The sequence below is a fragment of the Scomber japonicus genome, chromosome 12, assembly GCF_027409825.1.
Source record: "Scomber japonicus isolate fScoJap1 chromosome 12, fScoJap1.pri, whole genome shotgun sequence".
Lineage (NCBI taxonomy): Eukaryota > Metazoa > Chordata > Actinopteri > Scombriformes > Scombridae > Scomber > Scomber japonicus.
This window is the reverse complement of record NC_070589.1, coordinates 915,268-932,565: the sequence shown is the minus strand read 5'-3', so window position 1 is coordinate 932,565 and position 17,298 is coordinate 915,268. Positions and strand designations below refer to the sequence as shown.

At 46.9% G+C, this 17,298-nt stretch overlaps 9 non-coding genes and 3 pseudogenes across 9 annotated transcripts; all 12 read right to left on the bottom strand.

The window, feature by feature from the left end:
• Positions 1-2,074: 2,074 nt before the first annotated feature.
• Positions 2,075-2,190, bottom strand: LOC128370181 (U5 spliceosomal RNA). Its single transcript, XR_008322294.1, has one exon. It is a non-coding gene; the product is annotated as a U5 spliceosomal RNA (small nuclear RNA).
• Positions 2,191-3,021: 831 nt separating this feature from the next.
• Positions 3,022-3,213, bottom strand: LOC128370092 (U2 spliceosomal RNA). Its single transcript, XR_008322238.1, has one exon. It is a non-coding gene; the product is annotated as a U2 spliceosomal RNA (small nuclear RNA).
• Positions 3,214-3,433: 220 nt separating this feature from the next.
• Positions 3,434-3,597, bottom strand: LOC128369997 (U1 spliceosomal RNA). The gene has a single exon (XR_008322150.1). It is a non-coding gene; the product is annotated as a U1 spliceosomal RNA (small nuclear RNA).
• Positions 3,598-3,976: 379 nt separating this feature from the next.
• On the bottom strand, positions 3,977-4,157 carry LOC128370130 (uncharacterized; annotated as a pseudogene).
• Positions 4,158-8,112: 3,955 nt separating this feature from the next.
• LOC128370180 (U5 spliceosomal RNA) lies at positions 8,113-8,228 on the bottom strand. Its single transcript, XR_008322293.1, has one exon. It is a non-coding gene; the product is annotated as a U5 spliceosomal RNA (small nuclear RNA).
• Positions 8,229-9,059: 831 nt separating this feature from the next.
• Positions 9,060-9,250, bottom strand: LOC128370082 (U2 spliceosomal RNA). The gene has a single exon (XR_008322229.1). It is a non-coding gene; the product is annotated as a U2 spliceosomal RNA (small nuclear RNA).
• A 220-nt stretch (positions 9,251-9,470) lies between these two features.
• On the bottom strand, positions 9,471-9,634 carry LOC128369996 (U1 spliceosomal RNA). The gene has a single exon (XR_008322149.1). It is a non-coding gene; the product is annotated as a U1 spliceosomal RNA (small nuclear RNA).
• Positions 9,635-10,013: 379 nt separating this feature from the next.
• Positions 10,014-10,193, bottom strand: LOC128370138 (uncharacterized; annotated as a pseudogene).
• Positions 10,194-14,145: 3,952 nt separating this feature from the next.
• On the bottom strand, positions 14,146-14,261 carry LOC128370179 (U5 spliceosomal RNA). The gene has a single exon (XR_008322292.1). It is a non-coding gene; the product is annotated as a U5 spliceosomal RNA (small nuclear RNA).
• An 831-nt stretch (positions 14,262-15,092) lies between these two features.
• On the bottom strand, positions 15,093-15,283 carry LOC128370081 (U2 spliceosomal RNA). Its single transcript, XR_008322228.1, has one exon. It is a non-coding gene; the product is annotated as a U2 spliceosomal RNA (small nuclear RNA).
• Positions 15,284-15,503: 220 nt separating this feature from the next.
• On the bottom strand, positions 15,504-15,667 carry LOC128369995 (U1 spliceosomal RNA). Its single transcript, XR_008322148.1, has one exon. It is a non-coding gene; the product is annotated as a U1 spliceosomal RNA (small nuclear RNA).
• Positions 15,668-16,046: 379 nt separating this feature from the next.
• Positions 16,047-16,226, bottom strand: LOC128370137 (uncharacterized; annotated as a pseudogene).
• Positions 16,227-17,298: the final 1,072 nt, after the last annotated feature.

Below are 17,298 nucleotides of genomic sequence, written 5' to 3'. Positions count from 1 at the left end.
ATCGGAGAAGAAAACAGGAGTTAATCTAGCATCGGTGGGTGGGCAGTCCCGTGTAAAAACATAATCTATGCGAGAGGCTCTGGTGCCATCACCACTGAACCAGGTGAAGCCCTCCTCTCTGGGATGCATGATTTTAAAACAGTCCTGAAGTTTAAAATCTCTACAAATGCCCTGCAATAAAACCGATGTTTTGTCTACTTTAAAATCTTCCCCTGCTCTCCTCCTATCCTCCCTGCTTAGAATACAGTTAAAATCCCCCCCTACAACTAAGGGTGCCCTACCTAGCATGTGGGACTGCAAGTCTTCTAAAAGGTCATACCTGTCGTTCTTGTCGTTAAAACCGTAAATATTTAAAAGGTTGAAATCCTGTCCCATAAAAGCCAAATGTGCTAAAAGTGCCCGACTGTCTCTCACCACAGTGCTGCCCTTCACCAGAGCTTGAGGGTTTTTGATTAAAATGGCCACTCCGTCATTTTTGTTTTGATTGGATCCACTCCATATTGACATTTTTGGCCACATCTCCTCCCACTGTCTGTAATGTTTTAAAAACGGTAGGCTGCATTCCTGCAATAAAAACACATCTGACTTAAAGGAACTTAAAAAGGGTAAAACACTCTGGGCTCTAACTCTCGACTTCACACTTCTCACATTAATGGTAGAGAAGGTCAGTGTCATGAGTATGGTTAAAAACAACAGGTAAGACATTTTAAAAGACTCAGAGGGTGTTAAAAACACATTTAAAAAACAGTTAGGTAATTTCTTGTGAACAGAGCTCTTCCTTCATCTCTGCGGGTGAAAAATGAAGGGTTTGAGCTCTGTTCCCCTTTGGGACTCTGGGGGTTGGCCTCTGCTGCAATGTTGCATTTAATTTGGAGTCCCTGGGGGTCGATTGCAGAGCAATTGTTAAAAAAGAAACCTCATTGGGTGAATCGGAAGGGAAGACTCTGGGCTCCTCCACAGATGAACTGTCTGAGTGAGCCGCAACTCTTCCCTTCTTCTCCAACACAATGGGAGAATCCGAGGACAATTCAGACAAAGGCCTCTTAGTTTGCTGGGCATTGGGGAGGGAGGCATCTTCACTATCATCCTGTGGTTGGTCTTCCTTACTAGCTCCGCCTTCTGCCTGCACCACCCCATCCTCTGGAGTACTCTCCATTGGAGGGGTAAATGCAGGCCCCTCCCTCACTCCCTCCTCACCTGTTCCCTCTCTTCCAATCACAGGATTTGGAGGGAGATTTGAATTTTCCTGCCCAGCAACTTCAATTTGCTCTCCTAACTGTTCTGTCTGTCCGCCATCTTTTCTCTTTTCTGTGACTTTTGCAGCCTTCAATTTGTTGGCAAATGACTTTGGGCAATCTCTGAACAGGTGGTTTGTTTCCCCACAAAGATTGCATCGTCTGCCATTGGTGCACTCTTCAAAAGTGGGTCCAATTTCTCTGCATTTTCCACATACGATCTGCTGACATGCTTCAACCAGGTGCCCATGCTCACCACACTTGCGGCAGAGTTTGGGTTGGCCCTGGTAATGGGTATAGCCCCTGTTCTCTCCCAGAACTACCATAGACGGCAGATGTTTCAAGCCCTGGAAGCCTTGGGGGTCCTGCCATTGTTGGATGGGGACCCTCCAAGCGCAATTCCAGATGCCGTCCTCATCTCTCACTTTCGTAGCCTGGCCTTTAACAGTGCAATATCTCCCCAGCCACAAACAAATGTCATCTGCATTCACTGTTTCATTGAACATTCTGACAGTAACGGTTTTCAACGTATTGTCAGTCAGTTTCTCCACATTGAACACAGCAAATTGGGGTTTTACATTTTCAAATCTTATCCAAAATTCTCTGAGCAACACAGCAGTTTGAAAGCTTAAATCAAATCCCTTGTTATATGGCAATGTTAAAATGCAGTTTAAGTCTTCTGGCTTAAATTTCAACGTACCTTGAATCAATTTTCTGGAGAAGTCCAGCCTCGACATCTTCATGGATTCAACATCCTTGTTGGCAAAAGTAAAACGGACACTGAAAAACACGTCTTACTGAGGAAGGCCGCCCGCTTGTCTTTTCACAAACACAATGAGACTCTGCCAAACGGCAAAGCCTGCCAAAAATAGATCTAACTCGTGGGTGTTCCTCTCCACGGAAGTCTTTAGTAAAAGGCGAAAGACTTGTACGTGATGAAGAGAAAGCCGAGTAAGTACGCCCCGCTCACCAACAGCAGACGAACACAACAGTGGTCCCAGTCACCCCCTTCACGGTGAGCCCCGACATGGTGAAAGGAATCCCAGGCCACACCCATTCCCCTACACCGCGCAGCAAGAGCAAGGCGCCAACTTTTTCTTGTCATGTTTTTAGATTTTGTGAAATGCGGCAAAGAGCTCCAGGCTTTCCAGCCACAGGACTAACGTCCTACTCGGGTGTTCCAGAGGAGCAAGGGTCAAAATGTGGAAATGCTGCAAGTACACAGGCAGACAGGTGCTGCTTCCCTTTTACTCCCCCGTGGGAAGAATGACCCCTTGGCCGCGGTGCGGTCCGGAGGGCAGTGGGCAGCACCCTTGCATGAAGCATGAAAAGAGCGATCAATCCCCTCGTGTGACCCATAGCAGGACAACCGAGAGCCTCTCAGACACACCCCGTGGACTCATCTCTATGACAAGCCCCGCTGTGGAATGTCCTTCATGCCAAACCTCTTATGCCCCCACAATCTCCCTCTTTGTGTGCCGCCCCAAGGTGCAAATCTCACACCGTGTCACGCTGCACTTTCCCCCCTATTCGACGCAGGTGATTAGAGATACTGATGAAGATCCAGCAGGGGGCATGTCTGCTCTCCTTGAGACAGGCAACCTGCCATCTGCTGTGACTCAATCCCCCTGGCCAAAGTTGTATCAAATAATTCATAGGAAACAAAGATAACTTGCTCATTTTCAAGGGTGCTTGAACAACCTTGAAATGGATCTAAACTCGTCAGTGCTGCTAGACCGGCCTACCTACTCAGTTAAGCCTCTTTTTCATATTAAACATAGAGAGAGGGGGGTGCACCGTTCCTGGAGGTACTGCAATACCGGGTCGATGCGTGGAGTGGACGGAGCAAGCCCCTAATTCCATCTCCCTGCTCCAAAAAGCAATTTAATATATGGTCCCCGGGTAGGGGACGTATCAGATATTAAACTGATAAGAACAGATACTACACTTGATCTTAGCCAAAAGGCCGAGAAGCGATGACCGGAAAAGTGTCGGAGTTGAAGGAGTGATCCTCTGCAGCGTCAGTCCCGCTCACGGTGTCACAGAGTCCAATGCGAGGAAGTAACTTGGAGCTGCATTCTATCAAAAGATAAGACGACCGTTTTGTGTTCAAAAGGACATCCGTCTCTACACGAGTCAATGGAGAATTCACCAATTTCTCACCTCAGTAAGCGTTTAGTTTTCTTTCAACAACTTATCAGGGGAGAGCGCGAACGCAGTCCCCCACTACCAGAAATTATGCAATCGAGATTCCCACATTTGGGGAATTCGCAGAGGTCAGCACAACCGGAGTGCAATGGTTGAGCCTCGCCCTGGGTGAACCACCTTCTTGATCATGGTATCTCCCTTGCCAGGTAAGTATGAGTTGTACAGATCCGAGCCAAGGAAGTCTTTCACAGACACGGCACCCGGACCGATGGTGCACCTTCCAAACATCATCCAAACACACACACGCCGCATGAGGCTGTGGATCTGCAGAGTCACAACTTTGCATGCAGCTTCCTGCTCTATGAATAAGGATTACAAAGGATTGCTGTATATGAGCACAGATTTCTAGAGTGTGCAACCTCACTACAGTGCTGACATAGCTACTCAATTGTACATTGGCAGTCATGAGTCAAGATAATTTGCTCATTTTCAAGGGTGCTTGAACAACCTTGAAATGGATCTAAACTCGTCAGTGCTGCTAGACCGGCCTACCTACTCAGTTAAGTCTCTTTTTCATATTAAACATAGAGAGAGGGGAGTGCACCGTTCCTGGAGGTACTGCAATACCGGGTCGATGCATGGAGTGGACGGAGCAAGCCCCTATTCCATCTCCCTGCTCCAAAAAGCAATTTAATATATGGTCCCCGGGTAGGGGACGTATCAGATATTAAACTGATAAGAACAGATTTTTTTTTTTTTTTTCGAAAAAGTTTTATTGACACTCGTTCAAATTATTTCAAACAATGATTTACATTTTAGATAAAATATTCACATGTGGACATAGTATATACAATGAATTACAATAAATATGTGCAGTATGTAAAACCATATTTAAAACAATAAAACCAATTGTTCTAAAATGGTAATACAGGTTAAATAGCTGTTCATTTGTAAAACATATGTCAGGTGTTTATGTGATTGAGTGTCCATTAAAAGTCCATAAAAAGGAGTGCATCCGTTAAAAAGGGTTTTTTTTTTCAATTCTATCTTTGTGCAGGAGCGCAGTGAGTCCCTACCAAGGGTAACTCATTCTGCTCCCCCAAACATTTGGTCTCTCGGGATGCTGTCGTGGTGGTCAGAGGAGATCCTCTCCCTGATGCTCCTTCCCACCTGCCTCACCCAGAGAGCCAGGCCGCTGCTGCTGTGACCTTTTGCTGTGTGGCTCCGGCTCCTTCATCCGAATGGGCACAGAGGCGATTCTTCTTTGTGGCTGTGTCCTAGGCCTGCTGCCTGCAGCTACGGCCGTTTTGACCGTTGCTGCGGCCATTCGGATCACAGCCACGGGGGGGATCTGCATGTGCTTTCTTACCAGCAAGTTTCTGGAGGTCCATGTGGCGTCTTTGATGGCGGCTAGGGTGAGCCACTGTTTTGCAAAGTCTTTGGATGGTATTTTTTGCTGGCTCACCCCATATAGCACTAGTTGTGCTGTGAGGACCTACCTTGCTGGTAAGTACGGGAATTGCAAGGAGCCGGCCGTTGCCCACTGGTCTACAGCAGCACTGCACTCCCAGAGCAGATGCCTCACCGACTCAGGCGCGCCACAACCAGGTCGGGGGCAGGTTGAGTGCGTTGACATGCCCCGGGAGTGCATGACGGACCTGACCGGGAGGATCTCATGAGCCACCATCCATGACAGGTCCCGGAGTGTGTTAGGGAGAGCAGGATGGTTGACGTTGCGCCAAACTGTTGTGGGCTCGCCGGGTGCGAGCCCGCGCACCGGACTCACTGGTTCCCGCTCCTGCACAACGGAGACAAGTGATCTGTGGTTAGTTAAAATCTGCAACTCCTCATGCTCAAGTCGTTCAAAATCCATAAAAACAGTAATCAAATCAGGTGCTAAAATGTCCCAAAAAGTCAAATAAAACTCCAAGGGAAGTCCATCTTGTCCAGGGGACTTCCCTTTTTTAAAACCAGTCATACATTTATTTAACTCTAAAAAAGTAAAATCCTGGGATAAAAGCACACTTTTGTTTACTGTTTTTACAATGAATTTTAAAACTTCGGTCATGATGTCCATTTTTACAGGTTTTTCTTTGTACAGGTTTGAATAAAATGTTTCAATTGTTTCTTTAATATCGCCCATTGTTTCAGTTGTGCACCCATCTTCTTTTTTCAGCTTTGTAATGCCCCCCCCCCCCCTTTATTCATAATTTTCCTGAAAAAATACCGTGTGCACTTTTCACCCTCCTCTATTTCCCGTTCTCTGCTCCTTAAAATGACACCTTTGCTTTTAATTTCTGATAAAACTGACATCTCTTTTTTAACTTGCTTAATTTCATCATTAAAATCCATGCCAATCTGGTTTAGGTTAAAATAACGTTGTAGTCGTTTCTGCAGTCCCATCATGCGTCTGTATTCCCTGTTCTTTCGTTTCTTACCTGCCTGCCTAAAGAAAGTCTGCGTCTTTCCCTTCACCATTTCCCACCAGTGTGCACGTGTTTCGTAGAAGTCTTGAAGGGTCTGCCACTCTTTGTACCGCTCCCTGAACTGCCTAACTAACTCCCTATCTTCTAAAAGGGAGCAGTTGAGTTTCCACAGACCACTTCCTGATGTCACGCCCGAAGAGAGTGAAAGGGTGCAAGAGAGCATAAGGTGATCGGAGAAGAAAACAGGAGTTAATCTAGCATCGGTGGGTGGGCAGTCCCGTGTAAAAACATAATCTATGCGAGAGGCTCTGGTGCCATCACCACTGAACCAGGTGAAGCCCTCCTCTCTGGGATGCATGATTTTAAAACAGTCCTGAAGTTTAAAATCTCTACAAATGCCCTGCAATAAAACCGATGTTTTGTCTACTTTAAAATCTTCCCCTGCTCTCCTCCTATCCTCCCTGCTTAGAATACAGTTAAAATCCCCCCCTACAACTAAGGGTGCCCTACCTAGCATGTGGGACTGCAAGTCTTCTAAAAGGTCATACCTGTCGTTCTTGTCGTTAAAACCGTAAATATTTAAAAGGTTGAAATCCTGTCCCATAAAAGCCAAATGTGCTAAAAGTGCCCGACTGTCTCTCACCACAGTGCTGCCCTTCACCAGAGCTTGAGGGTTTTTGATTAAAATGGCCACTCCGTCATTTTTGTTTTGATTGGATCCACTCCATATTGACATTTTTGGCCACATCTCCTCCCACTGTCTGTAATGTTTTAAAAACGGTAGGCTGCATTCCTGCAATAAAAACACATCTGACTTAAAGGAACTTAAAAAGGGTAAAACACTCTGGGCTCTAACTCTCGACTTCACACTTCTCACATTAATGGTAGAGAAGGTCAGTGTCATGAGTATGGTTAAAAACAACAGGTAAGACATTTTAAAAGACTCAGAGGGTGTTAAAAACACATTTAAAAAACAGTTAGGTAATTTCTTGTGAACAGAGCTCTTCCTTCATCTCTGCGGGTGAAAAATGAAGGGTTTGAGCTCTGTTCCCCTTTAGGACTCTGGGGGTTGGCCTCTGCTGCAATGTTGCATTTAATTTGGAGTCCCTGGGGGTCGATTGCAGAGCAATTGTTAAAAAAGAAACCTCATTGGGTGAATCGGAAGGGAAGACTCTGGGCTCCTCCACAGATGAACTGTCTGAGTGAGCCGCAACTCTTCCCTTCTTCTCCAACACAATGGGAGAATCCGAGGACAATTCAGACAAAGGCCTCTTAGTTTGCTGGGCATTGGGGAGGGAGGCATCTTCACTATCATCCTGTGGTTGGTCTTCCTTACTAGCTCCGCCTTCTGCCTGCACCACCCCATCCTCTGGAGTACTCTCCATTGGAGGGGTAAAAGCAGGCCCCTCCCTCACTCCCTCCTCACCTGTTCCCTCTCTTCCAATCACAGGATTTGGAGGGAGATTTGAATTTTCCTGCCCAGCAACTTCAATTTGCTCTCCTAACTGTTCTGTCTGTCCGCCATCTTTTCTCTTTTCTGTGACTTTTGCAGCCTTCAATTTGTTGGCAAATGACTTTGGGCAATCTCTGAACAGGTGGTTTGTTTCCCCACAAAGATTGCATCGTCTGCCATTGGTGCACTCTTCAAAAGTGGGTCCAATTTCTCTGCATTTTCCACATACGATCTGCTGACATGCTTCAACCAGGTGCCCATGCTCACCACACTTGCGGCAGAGTTTGGATTGGCCCTGGTAATGGGTATAGCCCCTGTTCTCTCCCAGAACTACCATAGACGGCAGATGTTTCAAGCCCTGGAAGCCTTGGGGGTCCTGCCATTGTTGGATGGGGACCCTCCAAGCGCAATTCCAGATGCCGTCCTCATCTCTCACTTTCGTAGCCTGGCCTTTAACAGTGCAATATCTCCCCAGCCACAAACAAATGTCATCTGCATTCACTGTTTCATTGAACATTCTGACAGTAACGGTTTTCAACGTATTGTCAGTCAGTTTCTCCACATTGAACACAGCAAATTGGGGTTTTACATTTTCAAATCTTATCCAAAATTCTCTGAGCAACACAGCAGTTTGAAAGCTTAAATCAAATCCCTTGTTATATGGCAATGTTAAAATGCAGTTTAAGTCTTCTGGCTTAAATTTCAACGTACCTTGAATCAATTTTCTGGAGAAGTCCAGCCTCGACATCTTCATGGATTCAACATCCTTGTTGGCAAAAGTAAAACGGACACTGAAAAACACGTCTTACTGAGGAAGGCCGCCCGCTTGTCTTTTCACAAACACAATGAGACTCTGCCAAACGGCAAAGCCTGCCAAAAATAGATCTAACTCGTGGGTGTTCCTCTCCACGGAAGTCTTTAGTAAAAGGCGAAAGACTTGTACGTGATGAAGAGAAAGCCGAGTAAGTACGCCCCGCTCACCAACAGCAGACGAACACAACAGTGGTCCCAGTCACCCCCTTCACGGTGAGCCCCGACATGGTGAAAGGAATCCCAGGCCACACCCATTCCCCTACACCGCGCAGCAAGAGCAAGGCGCCAACTTTTTCTTGTCATGTTTTTAGATTTTGTGAAATGCGGCAAAGAGCTCCAGGCTTTCCAGCCACAGGACTAACGTCCTACTCGGGTGTTCCAGAGGAGCAAGGGTCAAAATGTGGAAATGCTGCAAGTACACAGGCAGACAGGTGCTGCTTCCCTTTTACTCCCCCGTGGGAAGAATGACCCCTTGGCCGCGGTGCGGTCCGGAGGGCAGTGGGCAGCACCCTTGCATGAAGCATGAAAAGAGCGATCAATCCCCTCGTGTGACCCATAGCAGGACAACCGAGAGCCTCTCAGACACACCCCGTGGACTCATCTCTATGACAAGCCCCGCTGTGGAATGTCCTTCATGCCAAACCTCTTATGCCCCCACAATCTCCCTCTTTGTGTGCCGCCCCAAGGTGCAAATCTCACACCGTGTCACGCTGCACTTTCCCCCCTATTCGACGCAGGTGATTAGAGATACTGATGAAGATCCAGCAGGGGGCATGTCTGCTCTCCTTGAGACAGGCAACCTGCCATCTGCTGTGACTCAATCCCCCTGGCCAAAGTTGTATCAAATAATTCATAGGAAACAAAGATAACTTGCTCATTTTCAAGGGTGCTTGAACAACCTTGAAATGGATCTAAACTCGTCAGTGCTGCTAGACCGGCCTACCTACTCAGTTAAGCCTCTTTTTCATATTAAACATAGAGAGAGGGGGGTGCACCGTTCCTGGAGGTACTGCAATACCGGGTCGATGCGTGGAGTGGACGGAGCAAGCCCCTATTCCATCTCCCTGCTCCAAAAAGCAATTTAATATATGGTCCCCGGGTAGGGGACGTATCAGATATTAAACTGATAAGAACAGATACTACACTTGATCTTAGCCAAAAGGCCGAGAAGCGATGACCGGAAAAGTGTCGGAGTTGAAGGAGTGATCCTCTGCAGCGTCAGTCCCGCTCACGGTGTCACAGAGTCCAATGCGAGGAAGTAACTTGGAGCTGCATTCTATCAAAAGATAAGACGAGCGTTTTGTGTTCAAAAGGACATCCGTCTCTACACGAGTCAATGGAGAATTCACCAATTTCTCACCTCAGTAAGCGTTTAGTTTTCTTTCAACAACTTATCAGGGGAGAGCGCGAACGCAGTCCCCCACTACCAGAAATTATGCAATCGAGATTCCCACATTTGGGGAATTCGCAGAGGTCAGCACAACCGGAGTGCAATGGTTGAGCCTCGCCCTGGGTGAACCACCTTCTTGATCATGGTATCTCCCTTGCCAGGTAAGTATGAGTTGTACAGATCCGAGCCAAGGACGTCTTTCACAGACACGGCACCCGGACCGATGGTGCACCTTCCAAACATCATCCAAACACACACACGCCGCATGAGGCTGTGGATCTGCAGAGTCACAACTTTGCATGCAGCTTCCTGCTCTATGAATAAGGATTACAAAGGATTGCTGTATATGAGCACAGATTTCTAGAGTGTGCAACCTCACTACAGTGCTGACATAGCTACTCAATTGTACATTGGCAGTCATGAGTCAAGATAATTTGCTCATTTTCAAGGGTGCTTGAACAACCTTGAAATGGATCTAAACTCGTCAGTGCTGCTAGACCGGCCTACCTACTCAGTTAAGTCTCTTTTTCATATTAAACATAGAGAGAGGGGAGTGCACCGTTCCTGGAGGTACTGCAATACCGGGTCGATGCATGGAGTGGACGGAGCAAGCCCCTATTCCATCTCCCTGCTCCAAAAAGCAATTTAATATATGGTCCCCGGGTAGGGGACGTATCAGATATTAAACTGATAAGAACAGATTTTTTTTTTTTTTTCGAAAAAGTTTTATTGACACTCGTTCAAATTATTTCAAACAATGATTTACATTTTAGATAAAATATTCACATGTGGACATAGTATATACAATGAATTACAATAAATATGTGCAGTATGTAAAACCATATTTAAAACAATAAAACCAATTGTTCTAAAATGGTAATACAGGTTAAATAGCTGTTCATTTGTAAAACATATGTCAGGTGTTTATGTGATTGAGTGTCCATTAAAAGTCCATAAAAAGGAGTGCATCCGTTAAAAAGGGTTTTTTTTTTCAATTCTATCTTTGTGCAGGAGCGCAGTGAGTCCCTACCAAGGGTAACTCATTCTGCTCCCCCAAACATTTGGTCTCTCGGGATGCTGTCGTGGTGGTCAGAGGAGATCCTCTCCCTGATGCTCCTTCCCACCTGCCTCACCCAGAGAGCCAGGCCGCTGCTGCTGTGACCTTTTGCTGTGTGGCTCCGGCTCCTTCATCCGAATGGGCACAGAGGCGATTCTTCTTTGTGGCTGTGTCCTAGGCCTGCTGCCTGCAGCTACGGCCGTTTTGACCGTTGCTGCGGCCATTCGGATCACAGCCACGGGGGGATCTGCATGTGCTTTCTTACCAGCAAGTTTCTGGAGGTCCATGTGGCGTCTTTGATGGCGGCTAGGGTGAGCCACTGTTTTGCAAAGTCTTTGGATGGTATTTTTTGCTGGCTCACCCCATATAGCACTAGTTGTGCTGTGAGGACCTCCCTTGCTGGTAAGTACGGGAATTGCAAGGAGCCGGCCGTTGCCCACTGGTCTACAGCAGCACTGCACTCCCAGAGCAGATGCCTCACCGACTCAGGCGCGCCACAACCAGGTCGGAGGCAGGTTGAGTGCGTTGACATGCCCCGGGAGTGCATGACGGACCTGACCGGGAGGATCTCATGAGCCACCATCCATGACAGGTCCCGGAGTCTGTTAGGGAGAGCAGGATGGTTGACGTTGCGCCAAACTGTTGTGGGCTCGCCGGGTGCGAGCCCGCGCACCGGACTCACTGGTTCCCGCTCCTGCACAACGGAGACAAGTGATCTGTGGTTAGTTAAAATCTGCAACTCCTCATGCTCAAGTCGTTCAAAATCCATAAAAACAGTAATCAAATCAGGTGCTAAAATGTCCCAAAAAGTAAAATAAAACTCCAAGGGAAGTCCATCTTGTCCAGGGGACTTCCCTTTTTTAAAACCAGTCATACATTTATTTAACTCTAAAAAAGTAAAATCCTGGGATAAAAGCACACTTTTGTTTACTGTTTTTACAATGAATTTTAAAACTTCGGTCATGATGTCCATTTTTACAGGTTTTTCTTTGTACAGGTTTGAATAAAATGTTTCAATTGTTTCTTTAATATCGCCCATTGTTTCAGTTGTGCACCCATCTTCTTTTTTCAGCTTTGTAATGCCCCCCCCCCCTTTATTCATAATTTTCCTGAAAAAATACCGTGTGCACTTTTCACCCTCCTCTATTTCCCGTTCTCTGCTCCTTAAAATGACACCTTTGCTTTTAATTTCTGATAAAACTGACATCTCTTTTTTAACTTGCTTAATTTCATCATTAAAATCCATGCCAATCTGGTTTAGGTTAAAATAACGTTGTAGTCGTTTCTGCAGTCCCATCATGCGTCTGTATTCCCTGTTCTTTCGTTTCTTACCTGCCTGCCTAAAGAAAGTCTGCGTCTTTCCCTTCACCATTTCCCACCAGTGTGCACGTGTTTCGTAGAAGTCTTGAAGGGTCTGCCACTCTTTGTACCGCTCCCTGAACTGCCTAACTAACTCCCTATCTTCTAAAAGGGAGCAGTTGAGTTTCCACAGACCACTTCCTGATGTCACGCCCGAAGAGAGTGAAAGGGTGCAAGAGAGCATAAGGTGATCGGAGAAGAAAACAGGAGTTAATCTAGCATCGGTGGGTGGGCAGTCCCGTGTAAAAACATAATCTATGCGAGAGGCTCTGGTGCCATCACCACTGAACCAGGTGAAGCCCTCCTCTCTGGGATGCATGATTTTAAAACAGTCCTGAAGTTTAAAATCTCTACAAATGCCCTGCAATAAAACCGATGTTTTGTCTACTTTAAAATCTTCCCCTGCTCTCCTCCTATCCTCCCTGCTTAGAATACAGTTAAAATCCCCCCCTACAACTAAGGGTGCCCTACCTAGCATGTGGGACTGCAAGTCTTCTAAAAGGTCATACCTGTCGTTCTTGTCGTTAAAACCGTAAATATTTAAAAGGTTGAAATCCTGTCCCATAAAAGCCAAATGTGCTAAAAGTGCCCGACTGTCTCTCACCACAGTGCTGCCCTTCACCAGAGCTTGAGGGTTTTTGATTAAAATGGCCACTCCGTCATTTTTGTTTTGATTGGATCCACTCCATATTGACATTTTTGGCCACATCTCCTCCCACTGTCTGTAATGTTTTAAAAACGGTAGGCTGCATTCCTGCAATAAAAACACATCTGACTTAAAGGAACTTAAAAAGGGTAAAACACTCTGGGCTCTAACTCTCGACTTCACACTTCTCACATTAATGGTAGAGAAGGTCAGTGTCATGAGTATGGTTAAAAACAACAGGTAAGACATTTTAAAAGACTCAGAGGGTGTTAAAAACACATTTAAAAAACAGTTAGGTAATTTCTTGTGAACAGAGCTCTTCCTTCATCTCTGCGGGTGAAAAATGAAGGGTTTGAGCTCTGTTCCCCTTTGGGACTCTGGGGGTTGGCCTCTGCTGCAATGTTGCATTTAATTTGGAGTCCCTGGGGGTCGATTGCAGAGCAATTGTTAAAAAAGAAACCTCATTGGGTGAATCGGAAGGGAAGACTCTGGGCTCCTCCACAGATGAACTGTCTGAGTGAGCCGCAACTCTTCCCTTCTTCTCCAACACAATGGGAGAATCCGAGGACAATTCAGACAAAGGCCTCTTAGTTTGCTGGGCATTGGGGAGGGAGGCATCTTCACTATCATCCTGTGGTTGGTCTTCCTTACTAGCTCCGCCTTCTGCCTGCACCACCCCATCCTCTGGAGTACTCTCCATTGGAGGGGTAAATGCAGGCCCCTCCCTCACTCCCTCCTCACCTGTTCCCTCTCTTCCAATCACAGGATTTGGAGGGAGATTTGAATTTTCCTGCCCAGCAACTTCAATTTGCTCTCCTAACTGTTCTGTCTGTCCGCCATCTTTTCTCTTTTCTGTGACTTTTGCAGCCTTCAATTTGTTGGCAAATGACTTTGGGCAATCTCTGAACAGGTGGTTTGTTTCCCCACAAAGATTGCATCGTCTGCCATTGGTGCACTCTTCAAAAGTGGGTCCAATTTCTCTGCATTTTCCACATACGATCTGCTGACATGCTTCAACCAGGTGCCCATGCTCACCACACTTGCGGCAGAGTTTGGGTTGGCCCTGGTAATGGGTATAGCCCCTGTTCTCTCCCAGAACTACCATAGACGGCAGATGTTTCAAGCCCTGGAAGCCTTGGGGGTCCTGCCATTGTTGGATGGGGACCCTCCAAGCGCAATTCCAGATGCCGTCCTCATCTCTCACTTTCGTAGCCTGGCCTTTAACAGTGCAATATCTCCCCAGCCACAAACAAATGTCATCTGCATTCACTGTTTCATTGAACATTCTGACAGTAACGGTTTTCAACGTATTGTCAGTCAGTTTCTCCACATTGAACACAGCAAATTGGGGTTTTACATTTTCAAATCTTATCCAAAATTCTCTGAGCAACACAGCAGTTTGAAAGCTTAAATCAAATCCCTTGTTATATGGCAATGTTAAAATGCAGTTTAAGTCTTCTGGCTTAAATTTCAACGTACCTTGAATCAATTTTCTGGAGAAGTCCAGCCTCGACATCTTCATGGATTCAACATCCTTGTTGGCAAAAGTAAAACGGACACTGAAAAACACGTCTTACTGAGGAAGGCCGCCCGCTTGTCTTTTCACAAACACAATGAGACTCTGCCAAACGGCAAAGCCTGCCAAAAATAGATCTAACTCGTGGGTGTTCCTCTCCACGGAAGTCTTTAGTAAAAGGCGAAAGACTTGTACGTGATGAAGAGAAAGCCGAGTAAGTACGCCCCGCTCACCAACAGCAGACGAACACAACAGTGGTCCCAGTCACCCCCTTCACGGTGAGCCCCGACATGGTGAAAGGAATCCCAGGCCACACCCATTCCCCTACACCGCGCAGCAAGAGCAAGGCGCCAACTTTTTCTTGTCATGTTTTTAGATTTTGTGAAATGCGGCAAAGAGCTCCAGGCTTTCCAGCCACAGGACTAACGTCCTACTCGGGTGTTCCAGAGGAGCAAGGGTCAAAATGTGGAAATGCTGCAAGTACACAGGCAGACAGGTGCTGCTTCCCTTTTACTCCCCCGTGGGAAGAATGACCCCTTGGCCGCGGTGCGGTCCGGAGGGCAGTGGGCAGCACCCTTGCATGAAGCATGAAAAGAGCGATCAATCCCCTCGTGTGACCCATAGCAGGACAACCGAGAGCCTCTCAGACACACCCCGTGGACTCATCTCTATGACAAGCCCCGCTGTGGAATGTCCTTCATGCCAAACCTCTTATGCCCCCACAATCTCCCTCTTTGTGTGCCGCCCCAAGGTGCAAATCTCACACCGTGTCACGCTGCACTTTCCCCCCTATTCGACGCAGGTGATTAGAGATACTGATGAAGATCCAGCAGGGGGCATGTCTGCTCTCCTTGAGACAGGCAACCTGCCATCTGCTGTGACTCAATCCCCCTGGCCAAAGTTGTATCAAATAATTCATAGGAAACAAAGATAACTTGCTCATTTTCAAGGGTGCTTGAACAACCTTGAAATGGATCTAAACTCGTCAGTGCTGCTAGACCGGCCTACCTACTCAGTTAAGCCTCTTTTTCATATTAAACATAGAGAGAGGGGGGTGCACCGTTCCTGGAGGTACTGCAATACCGGGTCGATGCGTGGAGTGGACGGAGCAAGCCCCTATTCCATCTCCCTGCTCCAAAAAGCAATTTAATATATGGTCCCCGGGTAGGGGACGTATCAGATATTAAACTGATAAGAACAGATACTACACTTGATCTTAGCCAAAAGGCCGAGAAGCGATGACCGGAAAAGTGTCGGAGTTGAAGGAGTGATCCTCTGCAGCGTCAGTCCCGCTCACGGTGTCACAGAGTCCAATGCGAGGAAGTAACTTGGAGCTGCATTCTATCAAAAGATAAGACGAGCGTTTTGTGTTCAAAAGGACATCCGTCTCTACACGAGTCAATGGAGAATTCACCAATTTCTCACCTCAGTAAGCGTTTAGTTTTCTTTCAACAACTTATCAGGGGAGAGCGCGAACGCAGTCCCCCACTACCAGAAATTATGCAATCGAGATTCCCACATTTGGGGAATTCGCAGAGGTCAGCACAACCGGAGTGCAATGGTTGAGCCTCGCCCTGGGTGAACCACCTTCTTGATCATGGTATCTCCCTTGCCAGGTAAGTATGAGTTGTACAGATCCGAGCCAAGGACGTCTTTCACAGACACGGCACCCGGACCGATGGTGCACCTTCCAAACATCATCCAAACACACACACGCCGCATGAGGCTGTGGATCTGCAGAGTCACAACTTTGCATGCAGCTTCCTGCTCTATGAATAAGGATTACAAAGGATTGCTGTATATGAGCACAGATTTCTAGAGTGTGCAACCTCACTACAGTGCTGACATAGCTACTCAATTGTACATTGGCAGTCATGAGTCAAGATAATTTGCTCATTTTCAAGGGTGCTTGAACAACCTTGAAATGGATCTAAACTCGTCAGTGCTGCTAGACCGGCCTACCTACTCAGTTAAGTCTCTTTTTCATATTAAACATAGAGAGAGGGGAGTGCACCGTTCCTGGAGGTACTGCAATACCGGGTCGATGCATGGAGTGGACGGAGCAAGCCCCTATTCCATCTCCCTGCTCCAAAAAGCAATTTAATATATGGTCCCCGGGTAGGGGACGTATCAGATATTAAACTGATAAGAACAGATTTTTTTTTTTTTTTCGAAAAAGTTTTATTGACACTCGTTCAAATTATTTCAAACAATGATTTACATTTTAGATAAAATATTCACATGTGGACATAGTATATACAATGAATTACAATAAATATGTGCAGTATGTAAAACCATATTTAAAACAATAAAACCAATTGTTCTAAAATGGTAATACAGGTTAAATAGCTGTTCATTTGTAAAACATATGTCAGGTGTTTATGTGATTGAGTGTCCATTAAAAGTCCATAAAAAGGAGTGCATCCGTTAAAAAGGGTTTTTTTTTTCAATTCTATCTTTGTGCAGGAGCGCAGTGAGTCCCTACCAAGGGTAACTCATTCTGCTCCCCCAAACATTTGGTCTCTCGGGATGCTGTCGTGGTGGTCAGAGGAGATCCTCTCCCTGATGCTCCTTCCCACCTGCCTCACCCAGAGAGCCAGGCCGCTGCTGCTGTGACCTTTTGCTGTGTGGCTCCGGCTCCTTCATCCGAATGGGCACAGAGGCGATTCTTCTTTGTGGCTGTGTCCTAGGCCTGCTGCCTGCAGCTACGGCCGTTTTGACCGTTGCTGCGGCCATTCGGATCACAGCCACGGGGGGATCTGCATGTGCTTTCTTACCAGCAAGTTTCTGGAGGTCCATGTGGCGTCTTTGATGGCGGCTAGGGTGAGCCACTGTTTTGCAAAGTCTTTGGATGGTATTTTTTGCTGGCTCACCCCATATAGCACTAGTTGTGCTGTGAGGACCTCCCTTGCTGGTAAGTACGGGAATTGCAAGGAGCCGGCCGTTGCCCACTGGTCTACAGCAGCACTGCACTCCCAGAGCAGATGCCTCACCGACTCAGGCGCGCCACAACCAGGTCGGAGGCAGGTTGAGTGCGTTGACATGCCCCGGGAGTGCATGACGGACCTGACCGGGAGGATCTCATGAGCCACCATCCATGACAGGTCCCGGAGTCTGTTAGGGAGAGCAGGATGGTTGACGTTGCGCCAAACTGTTGTGGGCTCGCCGGGTGCGAGCCCGCGCACCGGACTCACTGGTTCCCGCTCCTGCACAACGGAGACAAGTGATCTGTGGTTAGTTAAAATCTGCAACTCC